General features: G+C 39.1%; 1 long non-coding RNA gene across 5 annotated transcripts in view; it reads right to left on the reverse strand.

Annotated features, from left to right (window-relative positions):
- LOC126643855 (uncharacterized) overlaps positions 1 to 17,499 on the reverse strand; it is a 133,475-nt gene that overhangs the window by 103,016 nt on the left and 12,960 nt on the right. Inside the window, exon 1 of one of the 5 annotated variants that reach the window (XR_007629817.1) lies at positions 1,861 to 1,875. The exons of the other annotated variants lie outside the window; for them this stretch is intronic. This is a non-coding gene — a long non-coding RNA (uncharacterized LOC126643855). Of the gene's footprint in view, positions 1 to 1,860; positions 1,876 to 17,499 lie in introns of those variants that run through there. 5 annotated transcript variants of the gene reach the window in all.

Here is a 17,499-nt window from a genome sequence, read left to right on the forward strand (position 1 = left end):
TTTATGCAGAGATTTAATTGTCTCTGCCCTCTTATGGCCATAGAAGTCAAAGCTATTAGTGTAAACAGATTAGTGTGACTTCTATACACTACAGTATTTCAATAGCTCAGTCACCAGTTTTAATTAATACCAAACAGAGGTCAATTATGTGCTTGTAGAATGTGTTCTTTGCCTGTAATTTGTTTGCAGTCTAGAAATAGTGTGCACCAAGTAAAGTTAGGGCAGTCAAGAAAATTTTAGCATTTACTAATCACTTGGCATTAAAAAGAGAGATAACATTATCCAGAAGTGAATGTCATACACTGATTAAAAGAGTGAAGTTAATTTACCCTATCCCAGATCTCTTTCTGCCTTTCTGGGAACTTCATGCTTCTTCCTATAGAAGTATCATATAATTTCAATAAGCTACAAAGACCAGTGATTCACAATTACATATGTAATCACCTGTTAAGTGTATTCCTAGTCTGATTTGTCCTTGTTTGCGGGTGTTACTCCCTAAGAAAAGGTTAAATTGGCTGATATTTTACAGCTGCCTTAAGAGCAGCTGCCTTCCAGTAATAGAACATTTTAATCTTGTTGAGCATTGTATTCAGCATCCATATGAATCCAATAACTTATTAAATACAATTGATTCATGCTCCAGTGTTGTCACCATAGAGATAACAGCCCTGCCAATCCCCTCCAACTCAGCAGGATCAGTTGGGCAAATCAGTCAACACCAAACTGAGTTTTGCCTTGGTGAATTCCCAATAGCAAGCAGAAGGCCAAGCTACCATGTCTGCCATCACTCAAGTTAACACCAGAGAATATTTGTGAGATTAGTGAGTGAAACAAGGCAGTTGCCAGGCTGCACCTTCCTCAGCAACACGTACCCTGTTCATCCAGCTACACCCCTCACATCCAGGGCGCTGATGAAGTGCTGACAGCTCGTGAGCAAGCCAAAGATTATTTTCTCAGTTCAGATGCTCATGATGAGCATTTTTGTTTTGGAAAGTATTCAAGCATATGAATAATGCTTAAGTGCTTTTTTAACCCAGGGCCCCATTACAAGAGTTACTCAGTGAATAATTGCCAAAGGGAGTGTTGAGCCCAGGATATGGGAGTTTTTGCCCTTCATAGAACTTTTTGAGTTAGGAGAGTTTAAAAGAGCTTCTGGAGATAAAACAGTGCCAAAGGAACAGACCATGAACAGAAACAGAAGGATCTGATAACACTCACTAACTAATATTATGCAGACTATTAACTGCTTTTTAGATTAATCTTCAATATTAGTTCAAGACTTGGAGTACAGCTCTGGAGAAAAGGGACTATAGTGGATTCAGTTTCTTGTATCAGGTACCCAGGAATTTCAGGCAAGCACAAGAGAATATATCTTTATTTTTTAAAAAAATCACAGTTATAGGAGAAAGAACATTAGAGAGAATTTATTAAACTTTTTTTGTCCATCAGTCAAATGATTAACAGTATGATGCTGGATGTAGAAATTAAATAAAATTCCATGCCACTCTAGACTATTTAGTAAATTTACTCCATTAGAGGAGGATTAGCTAACAGTATTCTACCTTCTTGGGTTGGTGAGGGGAAGAAAGAGTCTTTCATTTTAGACTAGGAAAAAGGGTCTAGCCAAAGGGATTAGCCAAAGGGTCTAGCCAAAAGGGACTAGCCAAACCAAAAGGATCAGGAGCCACACTACATGCATGGCAAGAAGAATAAAAAATTCTCATGGTGTCCCCTTACAGATGTGGTTACAGTCTCTGATAGCTCTCCTTGAGCTTGGCACAGAGCAGGCTGCCTTGCAATCATCCTTGTTTGGCCTGGTCAGTAAATACCAAGCAAAGGAAGAAACCATGTCAGACCCACCTGTCAAAGGCTTGTGTCACACAGCACTCTGTGCCAATGACGCTCCCCGAGCCTGCACAGACAGAAGCATCAAGCACGGATTGGGCAGATGTGATACAGACCTAGAGAAAAAAAACTTCCCTAGATGACCTGGGAGACCACCTTTAAATCAGTTCTTTTATATAACAACTGTCGTGTTTACTAGATGTCCAAGATTTGGTTTTCCACTTCCATATTATAAATAATTTTATATTATACATAAGCAGCTTCATACAAGCACAAAATAATAGGACACAAAGATCAAAAGTATTCACAGTCTCAGTGCTGCAATTCAGTAATAGTAATGAGACCATTTAAGGAGGCAAAGATTGAGAAAAAGGCAAACCAGGCATATCTTTTACTGGCTATCAGTACAAACAGCTAAACAGATTAAAGATTTCTGGATTACAATATCAGGTGAACACCATAATGCACCACTGGACCAGTCAGCTAGACATTTAGCGTAGGTTTTACTTTATTAAGGATCAAAACACTGAAAGCTCAGGTCAGAGTGAGCATTAGCAACTTCTAAGAACTCAGCCTATAAACAGAAGAACCTTCTGAGAAAGGAGAAAATAATGCAGACTTTAAAGGGGAAGGCTTTAAAACAATTTAAAGATAATTCATACAGCAGAACAGTACATAGACTGACTTATGTAAGCAAATACTAGGAAATTAAGAAATCCAGTAATGAAAGGTAGATGGCAGCAAGTATTTGATTAATGAATGAGAGGGAAATGCTGTGTAATACTAGAAAAAGTTGCATTAAAGTCACCTAACAGAAGCTTAAAATCCTCACTTATAACTAGGTCAGCTTAGAAGGATCTTTCTAGGAGGGGCTCACAACAGACCCAGGGATTGTGCACACGGATGTCTTGACGGGCTCAAGAGCTAAAAGCTATCGATGAACATGCCAGCATTGGACAATACATGTGTAGGTTGCACACACACACACACACATAATTTTAACACTGACAGGGGGAAATTATGGTGCTCCAGCCAACAGGAAGAACTGACTAACCTGTAGCACTGCTGGGTCCAAAGTCTTTGTAGCTCAAGTAGTTACAGTGAAAGCTGAAAGGCAGGAAAAAATGTAAGGAGATAAAGTCAACATGCATCTATGGAGCAGAGGGACAAATAGAGCAGAGTGACAAGAGCAGCACAGAGCAGAGTTTCTCAGAGCGGCTTGCTGGTACCAAGGTTGTTCTGGTGGAATTTTCATACAGCATGGCAAACACTCTTTAGAGGTTGCAGTAGCATTCATGCAACAAGATGGCAGACCTCCCACTCTGAGCTGAAAGTAGGGAAGAAACAATTTTACTTAAAGTAACTACCTCAGAAAGTCATCCCGGGTGACTGTTAAACTACAAGGAAAAAGGAAAACAAAACCAAGTTTCAAATCAGAACCATCTGCAGTGAATTGGGACGCAATTATGAAGGACATCAATATGCAGTTCTCATTTTTCAGGAACACCTTCTTCTATACCAGACCCCTCATCATTGTTCAGGATCTCAATCTTGCCAACTGCCAGGAGGCCATCCTCTTCTCTCTCCCTGAGCAAGAAAGGTTTCCCCAGCTTGTCCCATCACTAAACATCTCCCTCACTTCTCCAGGTGGGGAAAGCATGTCCTCTAACTCACCCAGACATGCTTCTCACACATTCTTCACAGACAAGAAATCATTTCCTGAAAACGTTTCTCCCTTTCCCCTCCAGAAAATAAATCCTACTTATTTCAACCATCTCTACACAGTAATAATACAGTGTTGTCTCCATATTTGTAGAAATACAAGTTCCCATGTCACCCACCAACCCTCTCTCCCCTCTTTGGCTTCACTACAAGTTTTTCTAGTTTTTCCCTGGCCAGGGAAAAAGAAACACAAACCTGACAGCCACCCTGCAGATGTGCTCAGTAGACATTGACTGCTAACATCTGCAGATTTTGGCTCCCTTCAAGTGCAGGGGAGATGTTCTCTTCTGACTCAATTGTCACATTCAAAATTCCACTTTCCCATCTATAGGAATCAGCAAAGGCAGTGGTGTGTCTACTCCAGAGTTATGGCTTCAGCCCTTCCGATATCATTGCTCATATGACTTTAAATCCTGAGCCTATCTAAAAGGACAGGAAGAGTTTTGGTCCCCTGCCATAGACCAACCTACCACAGGCTGTTCTCTGGACCTACACTGGGCTCTATCACAATTGCAGGCTACTGTATGCATCCTCTAAAGTCACACCAGGACAAAACTTCCTTCATCTCCTGTGCACTAACTTGGTACAAAAGATTAATGGAATCCTTGACTGCAGACAGAAAAGTGTGTAATAGTTAAGGTACCAATGTATAAGATTTTTTTTTTTCTCTCTGAACAATACTAGATATTCAAATTGTCCTTTTTATGGGGAAATGGCTTTTTTTCAGGGAATCTTGTCAGTCTCTACTAAAGTGCATACCAATGTAATGGAGTGCAACTTAACAGCTAATGAATTTTAGAAGAGTTCACAGAACAGAGAGATTAAAGTAAAAACAGGGAGGAGGATGAAACAGCTGAAACAGAGGAGAGGATCCCCTCTCCACTCTCATCCAGGGCCCTCATGTCAGCTATAATATGCTACTGAATTACTTGAAAAAAAGTTATTCAATAACAGACTTTTGTCTGTTACTTTGAAAGGCTTATCACTCACCGACTTTAGAAAGACGTTTAAGTAAGAAAATTTATATCTTGTGGGGTAAGAGTAGGAGAAGAGAAGAGAAAATAGTATTAAAAGAAATCCCATAAATGTAAATGAACATGCCAGAAATCCTGTCCGTAAACCAGAGAAAGCTCACTACACTGTAAGTAACCCAAACTGAGTCTACATCTTTGCAATAAATATTTACAGACTCGAGGGAATATGTACAGCCTGAATTTACAGGAATTTTTATTTTTAGTCCATAAACCTTAATACAAGCATTAGTATTCATTTCATTATGGGGGGTGGGGAGGGAGGTGGGGGGAGAGGAGGTGAAGGAAGTGAAAAATGTTACCAAATCACCTTGTAAATAAGAATTCATTTTATATTGAAATACCAAACTCTCTTTGATGTTTGAGCAACAGTAAATGGAACTGGTATTGTTACCTTTTTAAAGAGAACTCAGTGTGTCCTGGAAAGTGGCTGAAAGCAAGCACATGAGACCAGCAGGTAGCTGCCCATCCAAAATACTGCACAGAAACATATTATGCCAGCATCAAGGATGTATTTGACAGTCTTGAGACCAAAATGCCCTTTTTTCCCCAATACATTGTTGTCTACCTAAATGACTAATAGGATTAGAAAATACACTGAGCTGTGAGGAAGAAAAGGAGGAAGGGTGAATTGAGGAACACCAGAAGGAGGTATCATGGCAGACTCATATGAAAAGAATTGCAGAAAAATAAACACTAAAATTATGCAGAAGAGATTACTCATATGTGGTGTTATAGTTCAAAGGCATATAATCTCAGATGAAACTTTTTGAGACTATTTAAGCAAATGCTGGAGATGGTGCCCTGTGACACTCCACCTCTGTAGGTGCTGAGTCCTCTGTTTTCAAGCAGAGTCAAACCATCAGGTTTGGTTAAGCGGGTGCAAACTAGAACCAACAGTAAATATCAGGCACATCAGGTAGATTTTTTTTTTCTGGCAATCTTGGTCTTACTATGATTTTTAATATATCTGTAGTAATTTTGTCATATTTGGATTATTTATATAATCTGTAGGTATACTTCTCCCAAAAGTCCAGTGAAAGGATAGGTCTGTTCCTTCCACCCTGAATAGCTGTTACTGTAGAGAAAGAAGAGATGACTACTAGAAAGAGGACATCATAATTGAAGATACACTGAGAAACATTATCTGGCAGTTTATATCAACTAGGCTCTTATGCATATAGACTCTCGAAATAAATTATTCCATCCTACTGATAAAAATGTTTTAAAAGGTGTTTATATTGTCCTGTGCAAATACAGGAAAAAGGATTAGAAAATTATTGAGCAGTCATAAAATTTCATTTTCTAGTATTCCAGAACAACTGAATGCACTTCTTAGGCATGATTTCCATTAAATAAATATTTATGATAAAATATATGCCTGCTTTTCAAGTAGGACTTGGACTGAAATGGCTTTGAAAAAAACAGTTTCCCACTACTGTTACTGGACTTCAAGTATATCTGTTCTCTTATAATTATTATTGCTATTGACATCACATTTAATTCGTATGCTTATTTTGCCAATGGGCTACTGAAGACTTATCATATTAATTATTAGTAATGAGACAGTTCTAACTGCCTACTGTCATTAATTTCCTTAATATGTACAATAAGATGCAAGCTAATTGTAACAGATAATTGGTACTTGCCCACATTCTGTCTCTTTTAAAATTGCTCTGAAGTAGACCTAAGAGTTAATTATCATAAAACTATATTTTTTAAAGTGATGCTTTTTCAAGCAACATATCTCTGAATTTAAGCTGAACCTTGTTCTTTTATGAGAAGGAAGAATTTGTCTGTAGACTTCCTAACTTAGAGACCTAGCTGTCCACCCAGAAAGGCTAGAGGACTTTTATCCAGTTACACATTTTGCTGAAACCCACTAAAGACTTCAGACACAAAAAAATTTTAAAAAAGTATCTTTGGTTTAAAGGAGTTTTGGGTCATACCAGGTATGAGAGGTCACCCCACACCTAATAAGACAGAAGAAACACCTATACATTTGTTAAAAAGGCATTTGTCACAGAGGGAAGTTCAAATCCTTTGGTCTGAAAGATAAAAACAATAGGATTAAACTTGAACATTTCCACCATAGAAAGCTGTTCCCAAATCTGCCCAGAGTCAGGCAGAAAGTATATGTCTTTCATTCTTGTCTTTTGGAGCTCCTCCCCTTTTTATTTGTTTATGCATGGATAAAAGAAAGAATAAGCCTGGAATGGGACATACATACGAAATCAGGGTTAAACTTCTTGCTCTCGTTCTTTCTCTGTATAGATACTGATTTATTCATATATTTCACTTATACTGCAAATATTTTAAAAATAGCAACAGCTCCCCATGCCCCTCTGACTGTCACTGAAGCTCTCCGTTGAAAAGCAGTGGGAGTGAGTCAGCGCAGCAGGGATGGCAGCGTTACAGATGCTTGCTATGACCTGATGATTCCTCAGGGAACTGTGAAGGAAATTCATCTGACAGACGCAGGCTGCGTCCCACATTGACACAGCCAATGTGGCCTAATAAAAGCAGGCAGTTGAATGCAGTGACTGAGAGATGCACAACGAAAAGGGCATCCTCTGCACTCATCCATGGTCAGTCAGAAGACATAATATTAGAATGACTGTAAACTCTGCAGTGGGAAGGTGTTGGAGGGAAGAAAGGGAGAAAAGAAGGGAAGGGATTCTATACATAATTAGCCTCTACCAGTAATCAGATACAGCTTATATCCTCACTCCACTTCCTTTCACAAGCAACTCATTTTTAATGTAAAATGTTCTGTGGTCTATCTATTTTTAGGCAGTTGCAGATGGGAATAAGGTGATGCACAGCAAGAAGAAACCCAGTGTAAAAGCCATATTCTTCATTCTGCATAAGAGGAAAATTGTTTCCTATATATAAGATGACTGTCAGGAGAATGGTCATTCATATATGCCACATCCTATTCATATGTGATTTGAAACTATATCCTACCTGCTAGTTTGCTGCAGCATTAAATTAAAGTATGGGTCTTCAGTCCACAAATGTATTATTGCATCTCTGAGCACCTTCCTCTCCTAGCAAAGAACAGAAGGTATATGGCCCATTCAAATGAAATATTCACAGAATCACAGAATATTCTGAGTTGGAAGGGACCTACAACAATCATCGAGTCCAGCTCTTAAATGAATGGCCAATATGGGGATCAAACCCACAACCTTAGTGTTATTAGCACCATGCTCTAACCAACTGAGCCAATCTCAGGATCAATATGGCATTCACACAAGGATTTCAACAACATAAGTCCCTACTTCATATAAGGGACATGGAAAATGAGTTACAAGCTGCCAGGCAAACTCTAAGGAAAGAATTTCCCCCTCATTAGATCTGCAAGTCAAGAAAAGTTCATAGTTGCACTCTTGTCCCTGACTGTCATCTTCAGCAGCTCCATTCACATGATGTACAACACACAAGTGAAGCTCAAGCATGTCTGAATAAAGATATCATTAAGCCCTAAATAAGTACACAAAACTTTCTAGGTCATCTTTAAGGTCCCTTCCAACCCAAACCCTCCTATGATTCCATGTCTGAGTTTTCTACTTTTAGATAGGTCTGAATTAGGAAAAAAAGGCATGTTTAAGACAATGCACCAAAAGTACAACTCATCTACTTTGACCCACAAGACGCTGGAGTCTAATGAGTCACACCTTTGTTTTCAGACTTATGGTAGTCATAGGTATTTGTCAGCCCAACAAGGACATTTTAAAATGTTAACCATGCCTTGCAAGCTGCCTTTTTTATTACTTGTTTGTTTGTTCTCCACCAGTAGGGTCCAAACAGCATGGGTAAGAGCAAGTTGAGGATTTTGCCCACTCTTCTTCCAAAACACACAAGAGAGTCTTGCTCATGAGCACTTTCACACATTGTATTAGATTTGTTATTTGTACAAACAAGTAGTTACTTAACACTCAGGAACACCATGGTCCAGCTGCAAAGGCTGAAGAAATGGAGTAGCTGTGGACTTTGGTAGCATTTCCACTGATCCCTGTCCAAAGGCTAGCAGGTGAATCTCTTGCAGCTGAATCAAAAATGTCACAGGATACTATTGTATCATGTTATCCTTTGCTTTCAATTCTGGCCATCAGGCAAGACATTCCTATATTTTTTGGAGGGATCAGGTGCAGATGCACAAAAGCCCAAATTTAGGTAGCCCAGTCTCTGTCTAACACCTTGCATTTAATTAATCTCATGAATTTGGAGTCCCCACAGTCCAAATGCTCAGAGTGGAAAAAGCCATTAGGGGGTAGGAATATGAGGGAGACCTCAGGCATCACAAGAGGGCTATACATGTATTTTGCTTCCCTCTTCCCTTCATTAACCTTGTTTATCCATAACTGACTTTGTCTTAAAGACTCTGCTTCCTCACATGCTTGCCTCCAAAATATTTCCTCTACCCTGGAAGTAGCCTAGTCTTCTCCCTGGGACATTGCCTGAGTGAGGAAGCAGAGGGATGAAAAAGAACAAGACCCGTCAGGACTGGCATGGAGAGCTGGAGTTGTGGCTTTTGCCACCACCAAGAGATGGCAGGTATGATTAATGCTGCTGTCAGGGGTGGCTGCCTCTCCCCTGACAACAACAGCCTTTCTATCCCACATTTTTACCTCTTCTTTGCTTTTATGGAGAAGAACCAGGCTGTGCAGTTCCTAAACCCTGCACCTCAGTAATTTCTGGGTGGTTGTTAGGACTCTTCAGTGTGCTTAATTACACCATCTTAGCTGAAGAAAAGAATTCTAGCATTCCCTCCATGTCATAAGGGATCACCTATCATTATCATTCACAAAGTCCTCGCACTATGTGATTTTTTCACCTTCGACTATCTCTTATAAGGGCTTCAACCAAAAAACTAACATCGTGTATAGCTAACACTGCGGCTAAAAAACCAAAACTCAACCCCTGATGACTCTGGCTATATCCCTACAATCTAAATAGGGCAGAAGGACAAAGAAATTTAGATCAGACTAAGCTGAGGCATAGGGTGTGCAATAGAACTTCCCACTGTAATGCCTTAAGCAGCATACTTGAATGCATTTTTTAATTTCAATCCAATAAGCTCTGTTTAGGTTTTAAAGAAAGATGATAAACTTGTGAAGAGAACCCCTCTAAGTGAGAAATGCAGTATATTCCTCTTGGATAAGCTGTATCATCAGTTTGCTAAGATTTATTAAAAACAATATAGAAAACTAATAGAAACCTTACTTGAATTTTTAGCATAAAATTATTTAAAAAGTCAGGAAACTTAGTGCAGTCATACTTACTGCATTATCCCAGGCTACATTCAAACTAGGTTCGGAAGTGAACACTTCTAATTTTGGACTCAGCACACAACTCTGGCCAATGGAGCATCCTCACCAGTTGACACCTTTTCCAGGCTTCAGCAGGTCTCTATTTCGGTTCCATGCTGCTGACACAGCACATACTACTAATACAAGATATTACATATGGTTTTCACAATTTCTGTTCGAGCATGAGCCCTATGGATCTGAGGCCATGAATTTCCACAGATGCACAAAGATTTTGAGTGCTTGCAGACCAAGACTCTTCAGCTGGAGAGAACTGAAGAAGCAGTTTTCAAAAAGCACTGAGCACCTGCACTTCACAATTTAGGCCAGGCTTTCATCTCAGAAATTATGGGCCTTTCCTAGGAGGGTGTGTGTGGATGTCCATACTCCTACAATATATGAATTTGCACAATACAGACCTATAAACTCACAAGTATTTTTTCAGGAAGAAATTGCTATTTTTAAAATTTTAATGGAGAGAGATGTCACTTTTGACAATATATTGTCCAGTTTCACAGTAATATGGCAGGCCTTTTTTATCATACACACATACACACATATATCTTGCATGTATCTTTTTTGTTTTCCTAGAACTGTCAAAATCATTTTTTCCCCTAAAGACAGTGAGAAGGGATTAATAAAGAGACTGGAATAAGCCTCAGTGTCTTATGTATGGTTGTCCAGCAAAGCCTGCAGGGTTTCAGCTACACTGTGAAAACAGGCTGGTTTGGTTTGTACACAGTTCCAACTCCAGACCCAAAACAGGTAAAATTTCAGGTTTCAAGAGTCTAAGAACTGAACACCAGCATTGTTTGTTCAGCATTGTGGCAAACACTTTGGCAGCTTGCACAGACCCCTGAAACCCCAGCTCTGGAGCTGAAGGTAGAATTTACTGTTTCCATTCTAACTTTACTTATAACTTCATTTCCTCCTAGACTTGCACTTCACCAGGCACCTTGTTCTCTTCTCCTGTAGCCTTTATGTAATTAATGCAGGGCAATACAGGAGGAACAGCAGTGTGAAATACAGGTTCTGATGACAGTTACTGGGCATGCTGAGGTTCTGTAAGCAAAGCCATCACTGTAACATGATGAACACTATTTTCTTAAACAAGTACCTAGAGGGAAAAAAAAATAAAAAAAGATAAGACAGTATTTTAGTATAGAAAAGATGGAAAAACTGAGATTTTTTGGTCTCCTATTTAAAAATAATTTCAAACCATTTCTGGACCATGTTCTGGGAAGCAGTCTTCTTCAAAATCCAGTTTTCCTTGGACACTTTAAAATGCCTTTAGCAGAACACATATGTGGTACTTATTAAAAGGATAGTACATTATTAATTGAGTTATTACATTATTAACTGATGAGTGAAGTAGGGCATCAGAAAGGGCTTAGAGAGTTGTCTCCTACAGCAAAAACATACTGCAAATGTGTGACAAAGAGTCCATCTTTGAACCTGCTGCCTGACAGCAACAAGCTGAAATTCAAGGTGATGACCACTGATTCCAAACTGTATTGTTGCCTCAGCCCTAACTACCTTGAAGGCAGCTTACTCAGCTCTGACAGGTTATGAGCTGTAGTAGTTCAATAGTTCAGCTAATCATTACAGCATTAAAATTAATTCACTGCCTCTCTAAAACATCCATTTCAGCACTGCTTTTACCAGAAGTGGACCATTAACTTAATCCCTCTGCAAAGATCCAAGGCACCTTCTTGAGGGATTTCTCCTGATTCTCAAATTCAGCCATTGGCCAAACCCATCCTGCATCCTTCCAGCTGCAGGAGGAAGGCCTCCATAATAACATTTAGTCACCAGATGGCATTAGTACAGAAATCAAGAAGCCTGGACAACCACGTTACCCCGCAATGGCATAAGATAAAACCATCCGACGATTCATCTGTAAACATTTATTTGAAAGCCATAACCTGAGTTAATTAATGCTCTGAAATCCTTGTTAGAGGAAATTGCATTGGTTTCTGATCTTTAAATAAATATAGATGAGAAACTACAGGCATCCACCATGAATTTTTCTGTTTTCTTTCAACTATACAAAACAGGGTATACAGAGTCTGTCACTATACCTGCAAGTACTCCAAGTAAAGACAGTAGCTATTAAGTGTTATAGTCAATTAAAAAAAACCCACATTACATTTAGTTCTGGCATACTACTTTATTATGAAGCAAAGGACAAGCCCATAGTAAAGGTAACTGCAAATCTGAGGAGGCATTTAGAACTGAGGGATGTATTCCTCCCTCTATACAATTCCTTTTTTTTTTAAGCTGCATGTTGATACAACCTCTTTTATGTATACTCCGTTCAATGATTCTCCTCTTGAGATATTATCAGCTCTGAAAACAGCCAATGTAGCTTAGTTAAACTCTCACAGTATCTTCACATCCTCAAGTTCTTACAGGAGTTTGAAGGTGGGCTTACATTTTCCCATAGGTATTGCTACCAGCTGGAGAATGGACTTCCAGAGTGAGTTTGCAGACCCAGTTCAATATTATTTGTTGGGATTCAATCCCAGAGATGTCAATTTGAGACCCACCTATTCTTCTGATCTAATTTTTCCTTTGGGTTCAAGAGTCAAGTCACCCTTCCACACGACCCTTATAACACACTTCTTTGTTAACCAAAATACCTATTTTAAAGCTCTCCTCCCAAAGGACCGAGAAACAAACATGCCTTAAAGATGTTTGTGTTCTTAGGGTATATACAGATTGAGACATTGCCAGGACACACATTAAGCTTCTGACTAAAGGTGACCGTAACATCTTGTGCCTAGCCTGGCAATTGGCTAGAAACACATTGTTTATCCCTTATAATTGAAGTTGTTTCTATACAATTCCTCTTCAGAGTAGGGAGTTCACCACTAGAAAACCACACGCTCCACAAACACATAAAGGAGAAAAATATGGCTTACTAAATATTGATAGAAAACAGACATAATAAAGTACAAGGAAACTAGCATTACAGGACTCAAGCAAGCATGAAGCATAGCTTGCTGAAACATAACAATTGTGTAACCCTGATTTTTTTGAAGGTGGAAAATTGTGCAATTTGTCTTCCAAATCTGGTGACAAAATAAATCAATAATAGATCAAGATTTAGAAGATTTCAGATAAGTTATACAACCATCTAATTCTAATAGGAACATGTAAAATATGTTCAATAGGGGAAAAAAGTACATTTTTTCAGATTATTCAGGGCACAAGTGAATGTCTGGAAAAAAATCTAGAAAAAATGCAATTACTCAGCCTCCTAATTGGCTACATTTAATTCCACTAAAGAATCAAGCATTATCAGCAATAACCTAATCTGAGCCTTTAACGCAATTTCTATGTTTACATATCCCAGCCTCTCTTTAGCAGAGCTCTCAAAGCAAAAGAAGAATTATACATAGTCATGCAGAATGAGAGCAGTAAGTGTCAGCATTTATATTGGAAATAATCCCTTAGAAGGCAACAACTGCTCAGAGACCAAAATCAGCAGCTTGCCAATTGGACAGCATGAGCAAGCTGACATCACACAGCTCCATAGCTAGTACATAAGTAGATTAAGATATACCTTTGCAGCTTTCTTTTTAATCTACATATTATTAAGTACATTAAAGAGCAAAAAAGGAAGGCTTACCCAGATTATATAAAAAGTTGTTCACTGAAGCAGCACCATAAAGGCCAGCAGGTTAAAGAAAAAAAATGAGTAAGAAGAAAACAAATGAGGGTCACTGTGGTGACATTCAGGTTGCAGGAGGTATCTTCTGCTTTACTATTAATACTAGAAATGAAGGGTATTGCCCACCACTCAAGAGAAACAAACACACACATCCCCCCAAACAAAAAAACACCACATAAAACTAAAAATTTTGGCCCCACGAACAAGTCTTGGACACACAGATCTAGAAACATTTGGGTCCACTCATACATTACAAGAGGAGTAAGAGCTCTTCAGTGTCTGACCACGTTTGAAAAGAAGTCACCCCTGGGGAAAAAAAAATTAATATAATTTCAGAAAGGAAGTTGGGTTCATTTTCCCCCATTCCTCTATGGATTTAGCCTACTGAGAGGAGAGAAAAGTGAACCTCAGGACTTCAGAGAAATAAGCAAGAAATAATAATGGAAGATGGAGCAGGAAATAGAAAATGAAAGGTGAGAGTTCATTTCCTACTGGGTTTTGGCAGGGGCAGTTAATGTACTTTTTAACATTACATGAAAAAAATACTTGGCATAACTGCATTCACTTTGAGCTTGTAAACCTCAGGAAAGTACCTAACCCCTAAATTGATTATAATGGAAAATTGACTGGCCTGTACTTGGGTTTTTGCTTGTTTGTTTTGATACCCACTCTGAGGGAAGGAAAACCAGATTTTGTATGAAGGTTAGTGGAAAGATGTAATCCTTGTTAACCATTTTCCTTTGTGCACTACTGAAAAGTGTTTACATAGACTCTGCCATTAAAGGCAATGTATGGAAATAAAATGATAACCTTGATTTAAGGAAAAAAAAGGTTCTTCAGATACATTCAGCTCTTGAATGAATCAAACAGTATTATTAAGACTTGTCTGAATATCACCCCCTCCCTTACAGCTCATTAAGCCTGCCCTTTTGAAATGCTGCAGTAGCTGAAGCAAGAGGCAACACAGAGAAGATAAAATGCAACTGCTCTCTGCCAGGCTCCAGGCTGCCCAGGCAGCTCCTCTGACAGCATCTGCCTTGGGCAGGAAGGGTCAGGCACACTAGTGATTGGAGAGGGCATAGATGTAGGGAGATTTGGACACTGTTTGAAGGCAAAGCCAATTTACCTGGGCATTTATGTTTATGGTTTGGATTTCAAAAAGACCTGGGGGGGTTGCTTATAGTTCCTTTGAACACACAGGTGTTGCTTTACATTTGTAAGGGTGTCATATTTAGAAAGGTACAAGTTACCTTCATCCTCCCTCTGAATGGTGTATCACTTGTTTACTGATCCACTGAGGCACGAAAACTTGGAGAAGAACAACTGTGATGCAGAATTTCCCCCAAAGCATCTGCCACATTTGGATTCAGCTAGACATATCCTCATTGGTACAATTATTTGCTCTCAGCATGACGCAGGTGTCAAAGATGATGAAAATTAAAAATGTCACTGCTGCTTTCCACCCTCCTTTCACAGCCCTGTTTTGGTGCCACACAACAGCACTGATGGAAAACTGCATTCTTTAAATACATGGTACTGCAAAAAGCTTGACAATATTGGAGATCGTGGCAAACGTGCTGCTGCACAAGTACACAGGTCTCTGAGGACCAGTTAAGGTATAAAAAGACAAAAAACACAAGATGAGGAATTCCAGCACCAAAACCAAGGGAAATACATCAATTTTGCACACGCTGGACCAGCAGACCTTCAAAATAGTTTGTCCCCTCTGGCTTCTTCCTTGGTGTTTCTGATCGTTGACCTTCTAGCTGGGTTACACTTACACTCTCAAATACTGCAAAAGACTCCCAAGCCCTGCAAGAGCCTACCTTGAAAGCCACCATCCTTATCAGTGGGTCTGTCAACATACTGATGGAGACCTTCTCGGCCTCCACACTCAAAGGGCCTCTAGAAGACCCTATAACCTTTGCCAGCCTTCTTGTTCTCTAGGAGGCAGCCTCTCTGATCTTCTCTCCAGCTAGGACACCAGTCCTGGGCCTGACTAGCAAATAAAGGTAATTAAAGGAGCAAGCTGCTTTGTAGCAGTCCTGCAACACAGCGAGCTAATGAAATGAGAACAAGAGAAACAGCATGTGTACGCACATGCAAAAAGCAGCTGCCTCCAAAAGTGTTCAGTAGCAGCAGACGGGGAAAACTCTGAAGTGGGAACAATCAAAAGCATTAGAGTAAATTGCTTGCAGAGAAAGAGGAGTTGAGGTTTTGTTTTTCTTAGAAAAGAAAAACAAATAATGAATTGTGCAATGTTAAGTCTCAGTTATAATGAAGCAAAATGTGACTTAAACGGAGAGCCCTTGAAATCACATACACTGTAAATTCAGCAGAAATGACAGAGATTTTAAATATGACATTGGGAACGTTATGCACGCAATGATAGGTAGCATTTTGTCACTCACAGCAGAAATATTTTGCTTTGCTAATAAGTGATCCTTTTCAGCAAAAACTTCTGCATCTGCACCATGACATGAAACATAAAGCTTACATCAGCGCAAAAGTATTAATGGTCAACTTCTCCCTACAAATGAAATCAATTTAAGAAGACCATTTCTGGGATCTTTCTCTGCCTTTCTGGATGGGCATTGATTTTTCAGACTGAAAGAACTAGTGAGTTTGACAAAAAAACCTTCTTCATGGTAAGCAGCATGGTAGACAAGTATTGGAAGATTTAAGTGAGGGGAAGCAAAAGTCCTACAGGATGGGATTCCATTTTCCACACCTCCACTTCACATTTCTATCTTGACCCAAGCCTAGTAATGGAAATCAGTAGGCATAATGTTTTCAACAAGGAACATTTTTTTTTGCTACAACATTTCATGGCATTTGATGATTCATTGGTAGTACTTGATTATGCACATTTTTATGAACTTAAGTCGCTGTGCAGGGTTGGGAAATACACATAGAAAGTCAATACCTCCTATTGCCCTTTGACATTGTTGTCCTAACTTTCCCAAGTCCCTCCATTTATTTTGGGATCAGTTTTGATTGCTGTGTTTCAGCTTCTCCCAAATGTGAACTGCTTTTAAGTTCACTAGAGTAAATTATGGAGGGAAGGTGAAGGATGGGGTAGTGGACAGCAAGATTTACTCTATATGAAAAAGCCTCTCAGTACTAATTCAACATCAAATTTGGAAAGTCAAGCTCCCAGTGTCAAAACTCAGAGGTAAGGCTGAAACCCCTTACAGCATTCACTAACCTAGCACAATACCAAGATGCATCCCTGGCAAAGCCTGACTGAAGATGTGAAGCTGCTGAAGAGCACAAAGCCTTCTCCTTTTAGGAGCAGTAAGAGTACATGAGAAGTCACTCAAGGTATTAGCATTACCAATTTACGATTCAGATATCTTCATATTTCAAATCCATCAGTCATATACCATTATTTAGACATCTCTCAATCCCAAGGTACTATAAAATCCTCTAGACAGTTTCTTTTCTGCAAACACCCACAGGCAGCATATGCAAAGTATCATTTTAACGCTACATAATGGGAACTGAATTTGGTCCCAAATGCTGTGACAAAATTAAGAAAATACAGCCTGATGACTGAGTTACCTACTAGTCATCTTGGATATAGTAGAAAATAAACCAGATACCTGGATTAGGATTTTTTTAAATGGTAATTTTACTGAAGTTCAGCTTTAGACTGTGTGCCATCCTGAAACCAAGAGAATAATTTTTAGGTGCTGTTTTTTTGCCTGTTACAATATAAGTCTTATTAACAGATGACAGACTAAAATATTTGACTGAGTTGCAAGTTAAAATGGTCCCTTGGAGGACAGTAGATGATGTTTCTGAAGACCTAGCTGTAATGCCAAGATCTGACACAGACCCAAGGTATCACCATTTAAGCAGATTGTTCCCCATTTTGTCAGAGTAGTATTAAACTTCCACCTGTTTTACA

This window comes from Myiozetetes cayanensis, unplaced genomic scaffold (genome assembly GCF_022539395.1).
Source record: "Myiozetetes cayanensis isolate MyiCay16 unplaced genomic scaffold, myiCay2020 scf1, whole genome shotgun sequence".
NCBI lineage: Eukaryota > Metazoa > Chordata > Aves > Passeriformes > Tyrannidae > Myiozetetes > Myiozetetes cayanensis.